The sequence below is a fragment of the Xyrauchen texanus genome, chromosome 15 (assembly GCF_025860055.1).
Source record: "Xyrauchen texanus isolate HMW12.3.18 chromosome 15, RBS_HiC_50CHRs, whole genome shotgun sequence".
Lineage (NCBI taxonomy): Eukaryota > Metazoa > Chordata > Actinopteri > Cypriniformes > Catostomidae > Xyrauchen > Xyrauchen texanus.
The window spans coordinates 7,966,568-7,989,518 of record NC_068290.1 but is presented as its reverse complement, the minus strand read 5'-3'; the positions used below and the strand labels follow the sequence as shown (position 1 = coordinate 7,989,518).

Genomic DNA, 22,951 nt, shown 5'->3' with positions numbered 1-22,951 from the left:
ACAATCAATACCAGTGTTTTTTTTGTTTTTTTTTTGCATAATCAGATTAGAATATATTTACCTCATTGTGTGAAAATAAATGGGGGTACTCTTTAATATGTAAAGAAACTAACCTCTAACTACACATTATTTCAATATAAATGTATAGTCTATTAAGCTTTATTATTAACTAGTCTAATGGACAATATTGCATAAAAATTAACAGTAGTTCCAGTTTAAGTCTTCAGTAGAAAAGAAACTTTTTTTTTTTTTGCCAAAGTTTTTCAACTTGTATCTGTACTTAAAAGGATTCAGATTTCTTTTTTGTTCAATTTAGTTAAATATATCAGTTCTAGGGGTGTAACAATCCATCAATCTAGATTGATGCATCGATCCAATATCCAATGATCCAATGTTATAGACACAGTGTGTATATTTCTATAAAGAAATGTTTATTTTAAAAGGTATTTTAATACTCTCATGTCAGCCACATTCATACACATTTCCGTCAGGCGACGAAGCAGCCTTATTCATTAAACTTTACGAGGGCTAAATACACTTTTCATGAGGGAGAAGGATGTGCGCAGGGTCTGTGAAGCCAAATTGCGCAAACTGTTATCTGTGCACCGGGTTTCCCTCGAAATTCGAGCTCCAGACCAGTGACAGAATCAGTGTGTGCGTGTCAACTGGATACTTCTTAAAATGCGAGCTCTCGTGACAAACGGAGTATCATTGCGCATGCGACCCATTTTAATTTGACATGAGAATTTGCTATTTAAAAGTAATATCTGAAACATTTTGACAATGCTGACATTCTGAACATCACTAATGAGGGAAAGACAAATCGCTGCTGCTCAGCTCCAGCACCTTTTTTTAAAAACTGAATTTTAATCAAAATACCTTCTGCTATTATTTATTTTCACACAAATGATGTAGCTCCATCAATATATAATAAAAATAAATACATTTTTTCGATACATTTTGTGACCAGAAAATATAAACAGTTCCTTTATGTGTGCCTCTAATCCCATTGTACCCTACATTGTTTTATTTAAAAAATAATAATAAAACATTTTGCTCAGTGTTTATGAATGTGTGCATGGTTCTACACCAACACTCTTAATTCATTACTCACAGTCATAACCTTGACTCTTTTCTTATTCATCATGAAAGCACAATACATTAAATCATAATTAATTTGTTACTGTTACAACCAGGACTGCCCCTGTACTTTTACCTGCTCCCAGACAAAGTCAGAGTCTGCAGATTTTATATGATTATAATAATGCATCATGAATATTTCATCTGGGTCTGTGTGTGTTTCCTACAACAACAACTTGGTGGAGAGAAATATTGGCTTTTACCATGCAACTCCCTCTAAGCCTTTGTCAGGCTGTATGTGAATGGAATGTGTGTGTGTGTGTGTGTGTGTGTGTGTGTGTGTGTGTGTGTGGTGAAAGGATTGAGGCTTGTGCTGTTGGCATTCTAATCTAGTGCTACCTCAGAAAATGTCCTGTTTGTGTTCATGGAGCCACTAGCATGTTATGCAAAACTGCTGTTAATATTTTAAGACATTTGGGCCTTCAGGGCTGTCTTTCCTATTTGTAATGTGTGCAGCTTGTGTGGAGACTGACTGATTATTCTACACATTTCTCTCTCTTTAATCCCCTGCAATCAAAACCCAAAACTAACACAGTTGTTCTCTGTACTTATGCTTTAACATTTTGCATATGCTTAAACTTACACTTTGGGTCTGTTCCAAGCTGCCTTACAACTGTCAACTTAAATTTATCCTCATATGTGAGTGATTTGGAACACTACATAGGCAGCAACTCTTATGTCATTCAAGAGCATGTTAGACTTGCCTCACTATTAGTTTGTTGTTAGCCTTATGCTAAGCTCACAACTTGATACTCATAAAAATGCATAAAAAGTGTCAATTTTAATTAGACTGAACTACTTTTATTGATACCTTTCGTTATTTAATGAATAGAGTGCAACAGTCTGGTTCCAGAAGTAAAAATCCCATAAATGTTCTCCATAGGGCAATAGCGTAGTGTGGTACACCGGTATTATATTGCCATCTACAGGCCCATCTCCAACCTCCCATTTGTAGCAAAACCTTTAGAACAGGTTGATGTCACTTAATTGCAATCCTATTTACTATCCAATAATCTGTACGACCCCTTTCAATCAGGTTTCCGTCCTTTCCACAGCACTGAAACAGCTCTTCTTAAAATTCTGAATTATCTCATTTCCTCTGCTGTAGAGATCATCTGATAGTGGATTTTACCGATACTGATAACTAAGTTGGGCAGTACCTGCCGATAACTGATTAATCAACCAATAGTTTTTAAAATTGATTCTGAATGAAGAAATAACATTCAAAGTAAAATAGTGCTGATCTTTATTACAAAAATAAACAGTACTGACTGAACCATGAAAATGTATTGTACTTATTAATATAAATTAATAATTATTAATATATATGAACTAATATTCTAATTTTAAGGTCAGCTGATTTTTAAATTTACATTGTTTCCTTAATCCACAAGAGGGCGCATTAAATACATAAACCATTCAGCACCGTTACATTATTTCATAGAACACTCATATCCTAGCTGTTAAAAAAGAGCATTTAATTTTCAACTAATGTGCATAAAATAAATAAATAAAACGTTTTAGTTTGTCCATATTCTCAGATGTTAAGTCAAAAGTAAAATGAGGGGGGAAAACGCTTCAATAGGCTGTTCACATGGTGTTACACTTGTACTGATTCCTACTAATACAGCCTCAAGCTTCATAATAACAGCGAAATACCACATTGTTTTTTTATTCAGCACAGTTGTATGTAGAGTAGCAATATTCAAAGGAAGCAGCGGTATTCGGCTGAACTCGGTGGTGAAGCGGCTCAGAATATGAGCCCAGGCCAGGGGCTGTTCAAACAGACGGCACTCAACAGACTGGAATCGAATGCAAGGATCTTGAGACACACATTTCCAAATTGAACATCTTTCCTGACAAAGCATTTAAACAACTCATTGCTTAATCTAAGAATCTTAATCTAAGCGTGGTGGTGGTGGCGTAGTGGGCTAAAGCACAGTTCTGTTAATCAGAAGGTCGCTGGTTCGATCCCCACAGCCACCACCATTGTGTCCTTGAGCAAGGCACTTAACTCCAGGTTGCTCCGGGGGGATTGTCCCTGTAATAAGTGCTCTGTAAGTCGCTTTGGCGTCTGCCAAATGCATAAATGTAAATGTAAATGCTTTTAAGAGAGCAAGACACAACAGCCAAAGACTTCAACCAACTGTAAAGGGCTGTTCACAACGAACGCTTTTGCAACCATTCATTTGTTTTTCTATGTAAACGTATGCTAGACGAACGTCTTTGTTTCCCTTTGTTTTTGTTTATTCAGCATCTCGTGCAGGAGTGCTGTGTCGCGTTTAAATGTGTTTAATGTGTTAAATGTGTGTTTGTTATATTTTGTGTTCATTTATTTTATTTTGTACATTTAGTTTGTTTTATAGTCATTTGATTTTTATATATATATATATATATATATATATATATAACATGGAATCCAGAAAAATTGAAACAGAAAAGGCATCATTTGTATCTATAAGACTTTATGCAGTTCTTTTAGACAAGTAATTTTCCTTTTTTTTTTTTTTTTGCCTAAGTATGAAGTTAGTATCGATACTGAGTTAGTATCGATGCCAGAATTCTGGTATCTATTGGGCAATATTTTTTTTTTTATCAATAACTACAACCTACTGTGAGCTCAGAGGTTGTTAATTAATATTATATCCTTCTGTTTCAGCTAATAGTCACTGTTAGTTCATCTTCATTTTTAACCCTTCTATTGCGTTCAGAATCAGCATCCTTTTGAATTCGCTAGTCAATTTTGACCCGGTGGAATTCAAGCTTATAAATCATTCATAATCCCATGGCTTTATAAAAAATGAGATTTTGGGTGAGAACAGACCAAAATATATAACTTCTTTTTCACTGTACATCGTGCCATTTCAGTCTCCTTGACGATCATGATTTCAAGCTTGATTACACTTCCTAGTGCTTGACGCATGCGCAGAGCACTAGATGTCGCTATAGAAAGTGTAATAGAGCTTGAAACCACGATCGACCAAGGAGACTGCTGTCAAGATGTACAGTGTAAAATGAGTTACATTTTGGTCTGTTCTCACCTAAAACAAACTGGATTGCTTCAGAAGATATTGATTAAATCACTGGAGTCTTATTGATTATGTTTATGCAAATTTTAAATACTTTTTGGAGCCTCAAAGGCCTGATTACCATTCACTTGCATTGTATGGACCTACAAAGCGGAGATAAAAGATTGCAGCCCAAAAAATTGTCATACACATCTTAGATGGTAAGAGGGTAAATAAATGAAGTGAGAATTTTCATTTTGGGTGAACTATCATGTGTGATTCATCTCTGGTTGGTTTAGTTCATGGCTTAGAAATGTTTTGCGAAGGATTTTATGAAACCCCAATGGAAGAAATTAATGGGGAAAAATATATCCTGATCCATGGCAGCTGAAAAAGTGGGCGGGCACTGTTGCAGTCTAAGTTTAAGTATATTTATAATCCACATTTTTCTCGCTTTGTCTGCCATCTTGATGGAATTTTTTCACTGAGCTTGCGGCAATGGGTTATTGGATTGTCTTTTTCACTTAGACTAGCCTATATGCGAATCGCAACTTAGAATTTGGCTAAATTAAGATATGTTAAATGGCAGGATATTTAACCACTTACATTTTTAAAACACCCTTCACATTAGGAGTGCACCTATGATACCTTAAAAACTGTCTATGTAGGCATCTCAAAAGGGTTTGGAAGAGAGGCATTGTGATACAGAATATTCTGCTCCTCTGTCTACAGTATGTGCTCTCTGCATGTGGTTGGGTTTGTTTAGGGTGGTTCTGCTTTAATGGGTTCTGACTGGATGTCTTTGATTGCCTCTGAGATGGTGCTGTGTGTGTGTGTGTGTGTGTGTGTGTGTGTGTGTGTGTGTGTGTGTGTGTGTGTGTGTGTGTGTGTGTGTGTGTGTGTGTGTGTGTGTGGCATAGAGAAACACAAAGTATGTTTCCATGGAGAGCTGGCAGTTGGTTTCGTCCTAACTGACCTGCGCCAGATTACTTTCCCAGCATCCACTGAGGACACCAATTCAGTCTCCCACTCTCTTTCTCTCACATCTCTTTATCTCACTCTCTTTTACGGATGTTTTTAACTTGTTTGTGTGTGTGTTTGCCTTTTTACAAGCCTTCAACTGAAACCTACTCTCTCTGAAAGTTTTATTTTAATCAATTATCTATGTTTTTCACACTGTTGTTCATTTAAATTATCAAATGCAGATTCATGTGTATTGTTTATATAATCATAAAGCACAACACCACACTTCATGGATAACTATAAGCGAGTTTCCTTTTAAGCTGTATCTTAGTACATTAGTTTTTTGCTTGATACAGGTTTGTTTTTGCTTGTATTTTTTGATGATATTTTAATGTGCACTGACTCAAACTCCCCAATATTCCAACACACACACACACACACACACACTGGCCTTCCCCGTGCACCCTCTCACACTCTCTGAATAATGAATGAGTGTGTTTGATTAAAGATGTTGGAGCAAATAGGTTTTCTGCTGTGTCGTCATGTGAGGAGCCATGTGACAGAAAGGAAGCATTAAAATTGGTCCGATACCGCTGACGCAGGGGGTGGGAACAGACAGCTGTAAATCTGAAGAGATAACAAACAATTACATCCTTACCTCTCCTTTGAAATCTTTGATAAATGCACGTTCCTCAGCCACATGAATCACTGCCTGTGAATATGATCATACACTACTAGAAATCCTTAGTCTTGTTTTCCCTGTAGAATAATTTAAATATCCTTAAAACAAGATTAATTTAATTTTAATAAAGTTTATTCTTTAATACTAGTTTCTTGTTTACTGGTCGACGGATATGAGTTTTTCAATGGCCAATGCCAATACTGATATCTAGACAGCAGAATGGCCGATGACTAATATAAATGCAGATAAACATAACACAATTTAACAACAGTAAATCAGATGTACACTAAATTTCTAAAGTGAAACAAACACTTGTTTAATGCAATATTTACTAAAATTTGCATGAACCAAGAAAAAACCTTGAAAACAGAGAGTGTTGACTATCCATTGACAAATCTATTGGTTTTGATTTTGGAATTTACACAAGGGAAAGTTAACACTTCTGTTAATCGGCCAAGCGAACATTGGAATCAGCTGATAATTGCTTTATGGCCAAATTTTGGTGGATTAATCGGCCTGACAGTTATATCGGTCTATCACTAGTCTTGTTCTATTGGCAGATAAACATAACATCAAATTAAAATGTAAAAAGTTTAAATGGACCAAACAGAAGATTTGTTTGACCCTTATATTCATTATACAATGTATGATACATTAAGTAGATAAATCTGTTTAAATCTGTTTAGCTGAATGTTTTCTGAACAGCAAAAAAATAAATAAATAAAAAGACATCACATGAAATCCAATTTTTGTTTTTTCAAACCACATCCATATGACTCAGTCCAAAAGATTGGATTTGAAAAACAAATCAGAAATGGGTGCAGTGTGAATAAAGCCTACAATCACAGCAGTATGGATACACATCTGCTTTATGTTCTTCTATAGAGACCTGTGTGGGCTGGTGTCAGAAAAATTGCAAGATTATTCCAACACAAAAACATGCACACACAATTGTAATTTTGATTTCTGCCTTTTTTTATTATTTTTTTTAAGTATGAACTATTCCATATGCAAAACAGAATTGATTCCCTCAATACCCTCAAGGCATATGAACAAAATCAAAATACTCTCTTAAAAAGCTTGAAAGATGAGGTAGATAGAAAAAGGCAACAATGGAAAAGATAGATGGTTGTTAGTGACCACGGCTAACAGCATGAAACTGTATCTCAAATTATTATTATTTTTTTTTTATCTTTTTGATGATTTTTATGAGTTTTTGCTATTTTTGTATTTGCTCTAAAACAGCTTAACTTACTCTTTCCGAGTAAAGAGGCAAATCCGGGAGAGAGTGGTCAACGAGAGTGGGGAGGTCGAAGCCGGGAAACAGGATCAGAGTAGACGGGACTAGTGGGAGCAAAAGACAGGGGAACAAGGGGAGCTTGCAAGCTAAGAGGAGGACAAGAGGAGTTCAAAACTAGACGAGACTAGTGGGGGGCAAAGACACGGGAAACTAAATACAATAACCAACACCCGTGAAACGGATGTGCTGTGGTATTTATAGGGGAAGGTGCAGGTGTAAACAATTAAAGGTGATGAGACAAGTGCAGGTGAAACGATTAAAGGGGTGACTGATACGAGTGCAGGTGGTCATAATGTTCTGGCCATAGGAGCGTGCATGTGAGCCCGAGGAGAGAGACCTGCTAACGAGCAGGAGATCTCGAAGGAGCAAAACGAGCGTGAGAGCTCGAGGGAGCAAAACGAGCGTGAGTTAGAGGGGCGGAACGAGCGTCGCGAGCTCGAGGGGCGAACGAGCGTGCGAGCTTGAGGAGTGAGTGTGTGTGTGCGCGACAGCGGGGATGGGGCAGAGGAGCGGGGTTCGTGACAGTATTCCCCCTCTAAAACGGACGGCTCCTGACGGCCGCTTCGGTGCAGGAAGTGGTGCTGGATGATCCCAACAAACAAAAAAAACCCTGAACAGACAACCCACAAAACACACAAACAAAATTGAGGGCAGTCCAAGGGGCACAGAGGGAATTGAGACAGTCCATGGGGTCAATGGGCAGTTTCAAGGCAAGGTCAGGGGGAACATAGCGGACAGGCGGGTGGTCGGGAGATCTAGGGGGCAGCCGTAGGGCAGAGACAGGGTCAGGGGGTCTGGAAGGCGACTGGAGGACAGGGACTGGGTCCGGGGGTCTGGAAGGTGACCACTGGACAGGAATAGGGTCCGGAGGCCAGGGAAGAGGCCACAGGACAGGAAAGGCGGTGCCGTCAGAGGCGGCACTGTAGGCGGCTCTGGAGGTGGGGTTCTGGAAGGCTCTGGAGGTGGAGCCGAAGGAGGCTTTAGGGGCGAAGGCCTGAAAGGCTCTGGAGGTGGAGCCGAAGGAGGCTTTAGGGGGAAGGCCTGGAAGGCTCAGGAGGTGGAGCCAATGGAGGTGGCACCGTGGGAGGTCCCTGAGGTGACGACCTGGCAGGCTCTGTAGTCTCGGGGGGTAGAGCAGTAGGAGGCCCGAGAGGCGGAGCCATAGAAAGCTCTGGAGTCTTTGGGAGCAGAGCCGTGAGGGGCTCGGGAGGTGGAGCCGTGGGAGGCTCTGGAGGGGGAGCCGTAGGAGGCTCGGTAGGCGGAGCCGTAGGAGGCTCGGGAGGCGGAGCCATAGGAGGCTCGAGAGGCGGAGCCGTAGGAAGCTCTGGAGTCTCTGAGAGTAGAGCCGTGAGAGGCTCTGGGAAAAAGGTCATGGAAGACTCGAGAGGCTCTAGAGGTGGGGCCCTGGACGTCTCGAGAGGCTCGAGGGGGGGAGGAGCCCTGAGAGGCTCGAGAGGCGGAGCTCTGGGAGGCTCGAGAGACTTGAAAGGCAGAACCCTGGGGGGCTTGGGAGGTAGAGCTCTGGGAGGCTCGAGAGGAGGAGCCTTAGGAGGCTCGAGAGGAAGAGCCCTGGGAGGCTTGGGAGGAGGAGCCTTGGGAGGCTCGTGAGGCGGAGGCCGCGAGGGCTCTGAGGGGCGAAGCAGAACCCGGCAGAGCCGTGGAAGACTCTGAGGGAGGAGCAGAACCCGGCAGAGCCGTGGAAGACTCTGAGGGCGGAGCAGAACCCGGCAGAGCCGTGGAAGACTCTGAGGGCGGAGCAGAACCCGGCAGAGCCGTGGAAGACTCTGAGGGCGGAGCAGAGGTCGGCAGAGCTGTGGAAGTCTCTGAGGGAACCTCTGCGGTCTTGAGCACAAGACGAGACTGGGGAGAAGGGGCCCTCTTCCTTCTCTTACGTCTTCGGCCAACAGGGGACGTGGCCATGGGGACGGTAGAGGCTACAGGCGCTGGCTCTGGGGCGGTCGAGGCTACAGGCGCTGGCTCGCTGACCGTGGCAGACATGGGCGCTGGCTCGCCGGCCGTGGCGGGCATGGGCGCTGGCTCGTTGGCCGTGGCGGGCATGGGTGCTGGCTCGTTGGCCGTGGCGGGCATGGGCGCTGGCTCGTTGGCCGTGGCGGGCATGGGCGCTGACTCGCTGGCCGTGGCGGGCATGGGCGTTGACTCGCTGGCCGTGACAGGCTTCGGGACTGGGGCCGTGACAGGCTTCGGGACTGGGGCCGTGTCAGGCTTCAAGACGGGGGCCGTGTCAGGCTTCAAGACGGGGGCCGTGGTAGGCTTCAAGACGGGGGCCGTGGTAGGCCTCAAGACGGGGGCCGTGGTATGGAGCGCTGGTTCAGTGTCTGCCTCCCCCACAGTAAACGAGGAACCAGCGTACAGTAGGGCGAGGTCAATAAACTGAGCCAGGTTGAGAGAGCAGCGACCACCAGGCATGAATGATGAGGCTGGCTCATTCAGTCCAAATTGAAAAATGTCTTTCAGAGCCACCTCATCAAAATTCACCTGGTTGGCCAGGGCACAAAAATCAACCACATAAGCCTCCAAGGGTTGACTCCCTGACGCTAAAACCAAGAGTTGGGCCGCTGGGTCCATAATGTTAAGGGCACGGTTAAAAGTTCTACAACCGCTGCCCTGCATAAACAACCCTTGGCAAGCGCCCGAAGAGCCATCAAACCTCTCAGGGGTTGAAGGCTTACGGCGCTCAGAAATGCACTGGAGGCATAAGCGGGCTCAGGGGCAGACACAGGTGAAACAGGGTGACATAAATCAGACAAGGGACATACCTGCTGCCCCTGGGCATGGCGCTTGGTCCTGCCTCCAAACTGTAGCTCCTCGCGCCGAATGTGACGTGCACCTCCGCTCTAGTGAGCTGCGCGAATCCTCAGCGCGGGGCATTGTGACTGTCTTCGGTAACGGTTGGTTATTTTGTCACCCGCACAAGAAGAGACAGTCACAATGTATGTCAAAACTGCGTTTATTTGCAGGCAAACAAAAGTACAGCACGGAAAATCCAGAGGGAGAATGGTCAGGGTAGCGTAGGGTCAAAAGCCGGGGAAACAAAGTCGAGTAAAGGGGCAAATCCGGGAGAGAGTGGTCAACGAGAGTGGGGAGGTCGAAGCCGGGAAACAGGATCAGAGTAGGCGGGACTAGTGGGAGCAAAAGACAGGGGAACAAGGGGAGCTGGCAAGCTAAGAGGAGGACAAGAGGAGTTCAAAACTAGACGAGACTAGCGGGGGGCAAAGACACGGGAAACTAAATACAATAACCAACACCCGTGAAACGGATGTGCTGTGGTATTTATAGGGGAAGGTGCAGGTGTAAACAATTAAAGGTGATGAGACGAGTGCAGGTGAAATGATTAAAGGGGTGATTGATACGAGTGCAGGTGGTCATAATGTTCTGGCCATAGGAGCGTGCATGTGAGCCCGAGGAGAGAGACCTGCTAACGAGCAGGAGATCTCGAAGGAGCAAAACGAGCGTGAGAGCTCGAGGGAGCAAAACGAGCCTGAGCTCAAGGGGGGCGGAACGAGCGTGCGAGCTCGAGGGGGCGGAACGAGCGTGCGAGCTTGAGGAGTGAGTGTGTGTGCGACGAAGCGGGGATGGGGCAGAGGAGCGGGGTTCGTGACAATAAGAGACTTTATATCTCTCTCTATGGAAAATGCAGACAGATCAGTTGATCATTTAATGAGACAAAACTGGTTTATTTAGCTGTAATTCAACATGTTGTAACACATTCGTAATTGTGATCTTCATGCACTCATGGTGCTTCTCACAGTCTAATATTAATAATGAAGTTGTGGGAATAAAGCCAGTGCTGACAAGTACTTTACATTAATGTCTTTAAATATGGGAGTCATGTGATGCCATGCAAGGTTCGGACTTGTGAATGTTGAGCTCTGCGCATTTTGCTAGTTTTAATACTTTTTATGACGTAGGGAATTATCTACTAATCCAGGTGGATTTGGAGCATGTCTGCGAGAAGTTGGAGGACATTGAAAACCGTAGCTGGCGGAATAACGTCCTGTGGCAGGGCGGAGGGTGGGGCCGGGTTGTGATTATACACACCCGGTCCCATATCAGGCTAATCAAGCCTCCGAGAGGGATAGACGCCGCCTGCGGAGGATTGTGCAGGAGAGAGAGATAGTTTACGGACATGTCCGTCATGTGTGTGTTTGTCCTTTGTTTAAGTTTTATATTAAAATATTATTTATATTGACAGTTCTCGCCTCCTTTCCATTGACTGCTTTACACATCCGTATCATTGGAGTTCCAGAGGGAGCATAAGGACAAGATATGGTGGAATTCCTGGATGGGCTCTTTACGAGTCTGCTCGACATAGCAGACCATAAGCTGGAATTCCAGCGAGCTCACAGGGTTCCGGTTCAGTTATCTGCAGGACACAGGCCCCGATCAATTCTGGCCAAATTTCTGAGATCGTCCGATAAAGATCTTGTGTTATGAGAAGGAAGGATTTCTTCGAAGAACCACAACATTTTCTTGTTCCCAGACTTTGCAAACTCGACAAGAGAGAAACGTGATTGATTCAAGGAATGCAAGAAACTTTTACATCAACGGAAGATCGGTTTTGCACTGATATTCCCGGCAAAATTGAGAATTAGATTCTAAGGGTAGCCTAAAACATTCACATGATCACAGCATCTAACAGCTGTTAGAGATAATTTCCCACAGGTGTCAATCCTTAGCGCTATTCCTCTCCCGGCCATGCTCTCCACAGATGACGCTCGGCCACGCCCCCATCTCCACAACTTATAATAAATTACATAATTTATTGTGTTGTAGTAAGTTTATAATATTTTTTCTGTGTGTAATATAAAGATATATCTACCAAAATCTAATCTGTAATTAATAAAAAAGTAGAGCATGTCGAAAATTAATAATAGAAATTTGTAGTTTTCAGTCATGATATGTAAAATGTTTCTGTTTAGAACTGCAAAAACAAAGTGCATAATAACCTTTTTCTCCCCATTTAAATAGTTAAAAATATAATAATTATTGTATTGTGGCTCTATTAAAATGTTGGCCTGTCATGTGTTTAACAGATCCAATCCATTTTAAATGGAAATTATTTATTGAAAATAATAAAATAGCTTTTTTTAAAAAAGCCCATTTTTAAAGTACAATTATCAATTAACAGCAGCAAAACAGTGATTTGATGACAAAATAAGGTAAGTGGCATAATATTGGTATCGGCTAATAGTTTTTAGTTATAATGACTAGACATAACTAATAACATAATTACCTTTTGGAACGGCCTCTGCATCAGGAACCTTTTTGCTTATGATGCTTTAAAATGCTGCCTCAGGTGGCAACTCTAGTCTGTAAGTTTAGAGTTGCCTAAAGTAGTCTCTAGTCTGCACCATAAGTCGCTTTGTATAAAAGTGTCTGCCAAATGCATAAATTAAATTGCTAGGTTTCGGAACAGACCCATGGTCTCATGATAATAATCTGTACAAGATGGCAAAATCGTAAGATATTGTACGACTTAGCTAGTACAAAAAGGTACACATTTTCTTAGGAAACTGAATTTTAAATCAATACAATACAGGCATAACATTTTTGCTAGCCTCCTATCCAACACTTTATATTAAGCAAGGACAGGTTTGTGAACAAATTCGGGTTGCACCTATACTTGTGCAATATAAACTGATGTATGTCAGTAACCAGTAATATACTTCCCTCGTCTCGTTCTAAACCTTAATGAATTCGTTCTTCCATAGTAAATAAAAGTAATTTTTCTATTAAAGCAGCAAGTAGATTTAGACTTTGGGTAAAGTGTTAGACTTTATGGTTAGGTTTAGGTTTTAAGTTTGTGTTAGGGTTTAAACTTACGAAAAATCATAAAAATGCTCGATCAAAACCCTAATATTTTTCTTTCTTCAGTGGTACAACAGTGATTGTCCTATTAAAAACATGGTTAGGTTTGGGGTAAACTATAAAAAAACTAAATAACATTGTTTGTTGGTTTGTTTCTTTTTATATGGGATTAAAAGTTACATTCTTTTGTATGAACCAACTCGTACGATTTCGCCATTTCATACTATTATTATGACTTGTCATAAGACCAGGTCTAGATGTTTATAGGGCTAGTATTAAACGGTAATTAAACCAACTCCATGTGCCAACAGGAGTTTTGACTACACACTTTGGTGTGTGTTAGAATTTTCTTAGTAATAGAAAACCTGGAAATTTCTTCAGTGAGCATGAATTGTTCTAGTTATACTTATCTCCAAAATATTGAATTGTCTAGAAATTTCTCTTGTTGTGAGTGCAATCTTTATAAAAGGATTTTTTTAAAATCCATGTTCAGTAATTACAAATGACTAGAAAATCACGGAAATTCATTGTGATTGCCCTTTGTGAGTTTTTCTGCAGATATAGTATCTCTTATTATTGGGGGGATTTGATTGTGCAGGCAGGTTGGTGTAAATAATGAGTATATTTGATATTAACAAGCCCTCAGTGGGAGGGGGTGGTGAATCCACACATTCACAATGAGAATGGCTGCACCTGCTCCCCTCAGAAGAAGTGTTTTTGGGGGAAGGGGTCTCTCTTTGAAACATACAATTGCAAAGCTTTTGTCCTGTCTGTGGGTGTTCATGTGTACACGTGTGCACATGTGCACGTTTTATTGGTTACATTTAGAAGATTATTTTGGCCATTATTGTGATCACATTTAATTTAAGTGTAGTGATTATTTGTAAGTTGTGTGCATGTGTGTGTATGTCTTTATATGTGGTTAAGATAGTAATGCTCTAAGGTCTTTTGTTTGCTGAGGCTGCATTTTTGTCTCTTTGGGAACACGAGCAGAGCTGCAGGTTTAAAATCTCCTGGACAGCAAAAGCACAAAAGATCTGAAATGCTCTGCACACACTTTACAATACTGACTTCAGCTTTTCCGAACACACACACACATATTCACAAAAGCACACACACACACACACACACACACACACACAGTGTTTTTAACAAGGATAGGACATACCTTGTGGGGACCAGCCAGCAGTCCCCATGAGGGAAATGGCTTATTAAACATACAAAACTATGTTTTTTTGAAAATGCAAAAATGTCAAGGTCAATTTATATATATAGCACATACACACAACTAGTGTATACCAAAGTGCTGTACATATGCAAATAAAACACTAACAGGATACAGAAGATTTAAAGATTAATAAGAAAAATTATACAAAAACAAGAAATTAAGGGTTAGGAGGGTTAGGTTTAGGGGTAGGATTATCATTAGATCTGTATAAAATCCATAAAATGCTTGGAAGTCTTTGAAGAGTCTCCACAATGAAATAAAAAAATTGGTATGTGTACTTGTGTGCGTGCGTGCCTGCGTGCATGCGTGTGTGTGTGTGTGTGTGTGTGTGTGTGTGTGTGTGTGTGTGTGTGTGTGTGTGTGTGTGTGTGTGTGTGTGTGTGCTAATTGACCCTTTGATAACTCCGCCCTCTCGGCTACCATTGCTCGCTCTTACAAGTTTTGCAGAAATTCCCATAGGAATTAATGGCAGAGGCATGGTAAATATTCTCATAAACGGAATCGACAATATTCTTATGTGGGCTGAAATGAAGATTGACATTTTTAAGCATGTTTATCTAATGGTTTTTGTCAAATAAATGGTTAAATTACACAGTAATTTGATTGAAAACTGTGGAGACTATGAATCAGAATTTCAGGCAAATGATTATCACATTCACTTGAAAAGAGAAAAGAATCATTTGATGTCGATTACACAGCTGATAACATTATCTTAAGTGAACAGAACTGCTAATAACATCTCATAACACACTCACAACAATGCTTTGAACTCTTAAATTACTCTCACCTGAATTACTGAATCAATACATAAATTAATAAAACTTAACATATTAGCTTTAATTTACCTTGGAGCAAATGTAGGTGTCGTTGCTGATGTTATACATGTTCATTTGGGACTGAGGATTGAAACAGTTTAATCCATAGGTTGCTTTTCTCAAGATTTATTTAAAGATTAAACAAAAACAAAGAAAAAACACTGCCTGCATCCTCTCTGGGTACCTCGTGTCACTATTAAATGTGAGCCAGCAACAAGGTATTTGTTTTTAATTTTATTTTTAAAATATTTCGATTCGATTCTGCTTTAACATAAACATACATTAATCCTGTAGGCTCTTATTGGAAAATAGCAAATGTGTATCAGAGGAATGGAGGATGACAACAGTTGCTAAGACAGGATTGTTTTTCTCCCCTTTACTTCCCAATTTTGCATGCCCACTTCCCAATGTGCTCCAAGTCCTCGCGGTGGCGTAGTGACTCGCCTCAATCCGGGTGGCGGAGGATGACTCTCAGGTTTCTCTGCATCTGAGACCGTCATTCAGCACATCTTATCATGTGGCTTGTTAAGTGCGTTACCGCGGAAATGTAGCTCATGTGGAGGCTCACGCCTATCCATGCACAACTCATAACGTGCCCCACCGAGAGCGAGAACCACATAATTGCGGCCACCAGGAGTTTAACACAACGTGACTCTACTCAACCTTGCAACCGGCCCAATTGGTTGCTTAAGAGACCTGGCTGGATTCTAACTTGAGACTCCAGGTGTAGTAGTCAGTGTCTTTACTTGCTGAGCTACCCAGGACCCTGGTCAGAAACAATTTCTCAGAAACAAGGCAAGGGTCAATTAGATCAGAGATTGAGGTCTGCTTTGCCGGGTGGCGTCGTGTCCTCAGGTGAACTAGACTTACGCATGTCATGATCTCAAAAAAGCTGCATATTTGTGTCTGTCTGTCATTATAATTTGTGTATTCCACATTTTCAGTACTTTATACATTTGCATGTTGCTAAGCTTGTCATGCAATCATTTTATAAGCATAAAAATACATAGTACACACAAATATTGGGTAAAACAGTACTAAGTACCATTTTTCTTTTTTTTTTTTTGTCATCATTCCAAATGGTCCTCTGACTTGTAGTCCAAAGCGACTTACTAATATAATTTATGTGTAATTGTTTTCAGCCAGCCAAAAACACTGCACACCAAAACACATATGTGTACACACAAACAGATGAAAAACAGAGGGTAGTAGCCTACTCAGAGTATTTTGCCTATACAATGTATTTTATACAGCAGTTTGTATATTGTTTTATACACCACAGGGCCTGAATTTCGTTTTTTAAACTGGGGGGGAATTCCCCCCTTACATGGGTCACATGGGGGGGATCTAAAGATTATGGGGGTGGTAACTTTTGATGCATTGCTAATTTCATCATCTTCATTTATTAATATATACAGATTTGTATGCATGAATTGTGCATTTCCAGTTCTCAAAACGGTTAATAACAACAACAACAAAAAAACTTTATACAAAATACACCATGCTCTTCTTCAAATTGACATTAAGACCTCAGTTTAAACTAGGCCTAGGGCTATATATTAATGTCGCTCTATTTCAGTGTCGTTCATGTGTTTCAGTTCAGTTCAATTCTTTGCTTTTTTTTTAAACTTCATACAAAATATGCCATGCTCTCCTTCAAATTGATATTAAGAACTCAGTTTAAACTGTATGTATTTATGTCTATCAGTTTCAGAGTCTTTTTAATGTATTTCAGTTCAATGTCAGTCACTTTTTTCCATTTCTTGTTACTTTTTTCATGGGACTTATTCTAAGTTTCTCATCTGTCTCCTCCTCTTCATCTCTTTCCATTTGATGATGGCTCTGTTGAAGTCAAACTGCTCAAGGGAAGGTCCAAGCTCTGAAATGATCATTAGATTTGTGAGACTCGTATTATTCAGTGAATTTCTGAATTTGGTTTTGATCCTGTTTTGTGTGCTGAATCCACGTTCACACGACACACTCGCAACTGGTATGACCATGGCTGTCTGAATGAGTTTCTCCATTTCAGTGAAAACATGACTATGTTCACTTAACACAGTCTCTGCAAACTGCTGAAAGGACAATTCATTGTCTGTGGCCGTGTTTGTGCGCGCGGGAAATATGCTGCGCATAACACAAGAAAACAAGGAGAAACGCGCAGTCACATGCTCAAACAATCAACAACATCGCTCTAGATGTGTAAATACAAGTGGAAAGCGCGGGCGCGGCGCTGTCTCCTTTCCACAAGCGCGTGCTCTCCCGTGGCGTCTGTCGTTGCTATGCAACCATGAACCGCGCTCTCCATGATGACAAGGAAGTATCAGCAAAAGATTAATTGATTTCTAGCCCTTGCTTTACTACTAGATATATTTATGGAGATGAATAATAAGGCGCCCTGTACAGCTATCATGATCAGCTGTTCGGCCGAGAATTCAATGTTGTTACGCTGTAAGCTGATCAGTTGGTTCGTTGCTGCCGCGCTCTATCACTCGCACACCATAAAAAGCAAAATGGTTTTTAATGTTTCAATTGCGTGATTAAAATGACATTATTTAGAAGCGGATAATTTCTTCACAAACAGCTCATTATGACTCAAAATGTTAGAATGCTGCACCTACACTCGATAGTGTGGATAAGATCAGCGCAACGCAGACCACTGCATTGTCAGCGTGAAACATGATCTGTCTGTAACAGCCAGGGCTCAGCGGAAGAGAATGCCGGTCCAGCGCTGATTGAGGTATTAAATTCGAAAATAAAATACAGTTTGACATCTTTTTTCTCGCATCTGTGAATTTATTTTTTAATCATTTGCTCTGAGATGAAGCAAATATATTTGTGCGGGAATTTCTCGCACTACAAAAGCTAACATTGCGGGAATGGCTTAAATTATGCGCAATCCCCGCATTCCCGCACCGAAATTCAAGCCCTGCACCAGTCCAGTGGTGCTAAAAAACAGGATTACAAGTGCTCTTAGACTGCTGTCACACGCATCCAGAGGCGTTTACAGCATTGAAGGACATCAGGGGCTTAGCCCAGACAATTTTATTTTCACACTAGCAACCACTTCTCTGTAGTTCAAAGCTGGTGAGAGGGTATTCTTTGAGTTTTGCTCTTGCTGGGTCTGTTTCTACAGTTCCTAAATCTTCCACTCTAGTTCTATCCTCAACATCCTCTCTCCTCCCTGAATCATCTGTGATGCAAAAGAACAGATACAGCACATAACTTATTGCAAATCAGCTTCAAACAACTAATTCATCAATTGCTACATATTTCAAATTGTGGACCAATACCATTGAAGTAAATGTATTGGGAAGAGCAGATCAGTGGGATTGCCCTAAGATCTATCATGATTCTTGAATTTTCATGTACATTAACATAAAGTCATCACAAAAGAGTTATATTATAGTGAGTAAAGTGAGGTAAAAAAATATTGAATATAAATAATTTATATTTTTTGACATAAATAGTCAAAATGATGTATAAGATCCTAAGTTAAAGCAATACATGAATGACTTTAGTCTATGTTCATTGACACACCATGGCATCGAACTGTATATAATTCTCCATGTTCATCTGTCAAAATCCTTTCATTAGGATCATTGGGATAAGAAATGTTTCACTTTTAACTTTCTCTAAAGTAAAGTGACTGATTAATTGTTACCAGTTTCCATGCCTGATTCTGGCACATCTTTGCTACCCTCAAAGTGTATATTTATTACAAACTAATATCACAAAACAAGTCACACATACATTTTATGCTAATGCTTATTGGTTATCCTTAGAGAAAACAAAACCTGATAAAGAAGAAAAGTATGCTCTGAATTGTAATCAAACCGCGGTCTCCAGCGTGGAAGGTGAATGCGCTAACCACGAGGCTAGAGGTTACAACATATGATATCAGTCGGTAGTAGATGTCTTGAGGTGAAAGCCACTGTGCTGTGAAAGCCACTGTACTGTGGGTGAAAGCCAGCCAGATGATGATCTTTAGACTTTAAGGACAAAAACAAATGTGAATTCTTACCCACTGACTTCTTTCAGAAATTTTAGAAGCCTCATTTGCTTCATTTTTGCTGTCTTTCCTGCTAACTGCTGTTAACTCGCCACTAAGTAAAGTTAGTTGATGTCAGCTCCTCCCCTACCTGCTGCATATTCAACAGAGAGGAAGAAACAGAGTCGCCCATAGGCTACCGATAGCAAAGGAACTTATTCTATAGGCTAGATTATGCCTATGTCTATTTTTACAGGCTGTATGCAGTATGTGCAAAGCCAAAGCACAATGAAATAAGGCAACTTATGATTTCAGGGGGTTTACATAGGCTATTGTCCTGTTTCATATTTGTCAGTCAACTTTTCAAAATTCATTCGGGGCTACACTCAAAACATTCGGGGCTGAAGCCCCGGCAAAATCGGCTGCCGCCACCTCTGCACGCATCCCCACAAAATGATGGTTCATGATCAAACCCCTCGTAAAAAAAAAATTGTCAGTAAAATTGAAAATCAGTGGATAGCAAAATACATTCAAAATGTTAGAAATATCCATGATCAATAGTTGTTAACTTTAATGTGATTATTTGAATGTTACATAGGTTATAAACAGATGTGGATGTATCACTTTTTTTTTTTCATTAAACAGACAAAATTTGTAAAACAAATACTAAAGTAGATGCTCCTGATTAACACAAGCAAGTAATGATGATGAATAGTGGGCTATCACAAAGTGGGTACAATGTGTATACTAAGAAATGTATTTTTTCATATGTTTCATTTATTTATTAATTTTTGTCATTGTTTATTTCATTTACTTATTTGCTTGTTTGTTTGTGGCTGACATAAAATAGGTCCACGTTTAGTTCTATTCAAGAGGACTGAAGTGTAAAACCAAAAAGTAGCCATTTTATTGGCAGTACAACATGGGAAAAACATTGTATGTAATGCTGGTCAAAAGGAATCATATATATATACTAATATTTTGTTTATAATGTCAGTTCAATTGCAATATTTTTCAAAATAATTATAATTTTTTTGGGAGCATACCTATGATGCCTACGTAGACAGCACACTAGATTTTGGAACAGAGCAAATGTCTGCAACAGAACCTCTCTCTCTCTCTCTCTCTCTCTCTCTCTCTCTCTCTCTCTCTCTCTCTCTCTCGTCTCTCTCTCTCTCTCTCTCTCTCTCTCTCACACACACACACAGAGAGAAATTGCAATGCTTCTTAACACACTATCTGCATCCCTCTTTTATAAACCCTTTCATATATATTCATCTAGTTTTCCCTCTGCTCTTTAATTAGCACATATCTGACTCTGTCTCATAAATCCATTAAGCTTTATATGAGAAAATGAGAGCCATTTTCTAGTCATTTGATATCGCATATAGTGTATAAACAATTTTAGAGCTCTGTGTGTGTGTGTATGTGAGAGAGGAGGAATGGATTGGTTTGGGTAGGGGGTTGTGGGGATTTCCTTATAAATGTTTCAAATCCCAAAGCAATTAAAGCAGAAATCTGTTATCAGCATTTACCTCTGCATTACACACATCACAATATACATCAGCTTTCCACCTCTGCTTAGACTGGGATAGGATCAAGAAACAACATAAATACTGTACACTGGTGGAAATCTGTTAAATTTGTTTTACTGTCTGTTTTTGGTGTGTGTTGTACCCTTAGTAGGGACTTCCATATTTGCAGTAGTCATACTGGGTGTTGTGATGCCTCTTTAAAAAAGGCAAAAACTACAGCTGTCATATCTGGCATCACAATTCCTCACATTCATATGCATATACCCCCATCTCATCCTTATAATATCTGTGGTCCAACCTTTATATAAATCCAGCCTGCATATTACTCATGCCTGTTTAAAAGTCATACAAGGGGAGGTGGTGGATGTGGGAATGTAGCGACTGCTTTGGTGCATGTGCATGATGGTGTGTGTGAAACGGCAGCTGTTATCATCAATCACAATGTTTTATGACACGAGTGTAACTAGGCATGCTGTGTGTGCTGCTGATATTGGCCTGAGTGCTTGCTTTCTCTCTCTCTCTCTCGCTCTCTCTCTCTCTCTCTCTTTCCCTTTCGCTCTTTTTCTTCTCGCAACTCTCTCTTTCTTTCCCCAGACATTTTACTTTATTACTCTCTCTCCTCCTCCTTTACTAGTCCTCTCTCAGTCTTTCTCTATTCTTATCCCTCGGTTTTGTCCTGTCCTCCATTAGTCCTTGGATCCATGTGTTCGTTTTGGTATTTTTCAGGCTGGTTCAGCTAATTCACTTCACTTCATTAGTCAAGACGTGATGTCTTGCTCATACACACAGAAACTGATACAAGTGAACACTCTCGATGTGCGTGTGTGAGCATGTTATCTGGATGTTCAATGGTCAGTGTTGCTTTAGGTTGTGTATAATGTCCTGTGGTGGTGACAGCAGTGTGTGAGGTAAATCTGCTGTCTGAATACCAAATCAACACTTAATCTGTCTCTTTCCAGGTCTTTAGCTACATAAAAATACTGATAATCACCTGGTTTAGTGAACTGCTGTGAACACATGCTGTTGGAGATGTGTGTCTCTGTCATTGAAGGCTGGTTAAAGCTGGCTTTGATGTCACGCTGTGATCCTGCTCTTAGCGTTGAGCTAAGGATATGTGATCTCACAGTCAGGGCTCCTGCTTTGAGACATGCACACTGAAATCATTCACCTTTCCCTCTGTCTGTTACACCCTGTGTAGAGGGTAAGGGCACATTAATAAATTAAAATGGAGAGAGAAAAAAACATGGAATTATAGATAAGTTATTTATTTACATTATAAGAAAAATTAAGTATGGACTTCAGGGTGCCCAAAGGCCAAAATAACAAACAAGACTGCCTGAAAAACATGCCTGTTTTTAACTCTAACCATTTAAAAAGATAAGTCTGTATTTATCTCTATTAAAGACTGTATCTATACTGTAACACATACCTTTATATAACTCAAGTTTGTATATGACTCAAACCTGTATATTACAATTGTCTTCGGGTGTCCACAGGCCAAAATAACAAACAGAACTACCTGGAAAACAAAAGCTTTGATAAATTATAACATACTTAGTGTATACCAATAGATAGGCCTTCCCTAATTGCCTAATGAAAACAAACCAAGTTCACCTAACAGAATGAAACTGCAATTCCACACTACATTGACTTTTTAAATATATTTTCAATAGCAATTGAAAAGGGACATGATGGTCCAGCAATGTTTCAGACATCACAAGGATAGTGAGCAAACATCAATCCTTTGAGCCAAATAGGGGCTGTTGACAGACAGTAGTGCTGACGCATTTTTACTTTCCAGTAAGTTCCATGCCAGTGATGAATAAAGTTTGAATGTATTTATTTATAAAAAGGAGTTCAAAATAATAAACAGTCAATTTAACTTTCCACTCACATGTAGCATACTCCACAGATATATTCCATACTCGTCCAATACAATGCAATAGACACCATCCAACTACATTAAACACAGTTAACACGATAGGCAAACATTGTTTTGAAAATGTTTTGCTTTCCCACCAACATCAACTAACTTCTGATTTGCCCTTAAAGGAATGGTTTGAAAATTCTCTCATTCTTCATCTTCATTGTTTCTTCTGCTGAACACAAACAAAGATAGAAGAAGAATATCTTGGCTCTGTAGGTCCATACAATGCAAGTAAATGGTGGAAACCTACAGAGCTGAGATGATGTTCTAAACCTTTTCGTTTGTGTTCAGCAGAAGAAAGAAAGTCATACACATCTGGGATAGCATGAGGTGAGTAAATAAATAAAGAATTTTCATTTCAGTTGTCATTCTCTCCGCTTACGTTTAAAAAAAATTGTACACTGGTTTATTTGCCAGTCCTGTGATTCAAGGCGGGTAAAGCAATTAACTCATCCATGCCTACCAAGAAAATAATAACAGAGGCAACAAGATGATGTACACAAGGAAACTGAATTTAAATGGAACATAACACTCTT

At 40.3% G+C, this 22,951-nt stretch overlaps 1 protein-coding gene across 3 annotated transcripts in view; it reads left to right on the top strand.

The window, feature by feature from the left end:
* LOC127655784 (disintegrin and metalloproteinase domain-containing protein 22-like) overlaps positions 1-22,951 on the top strand; it is an 81,960-nt gene that overhangs the window by 4,403 nt on the left and 54,606 nt on the right. The gene's annotated exons all lie outside the window — the stretch shown is intronic.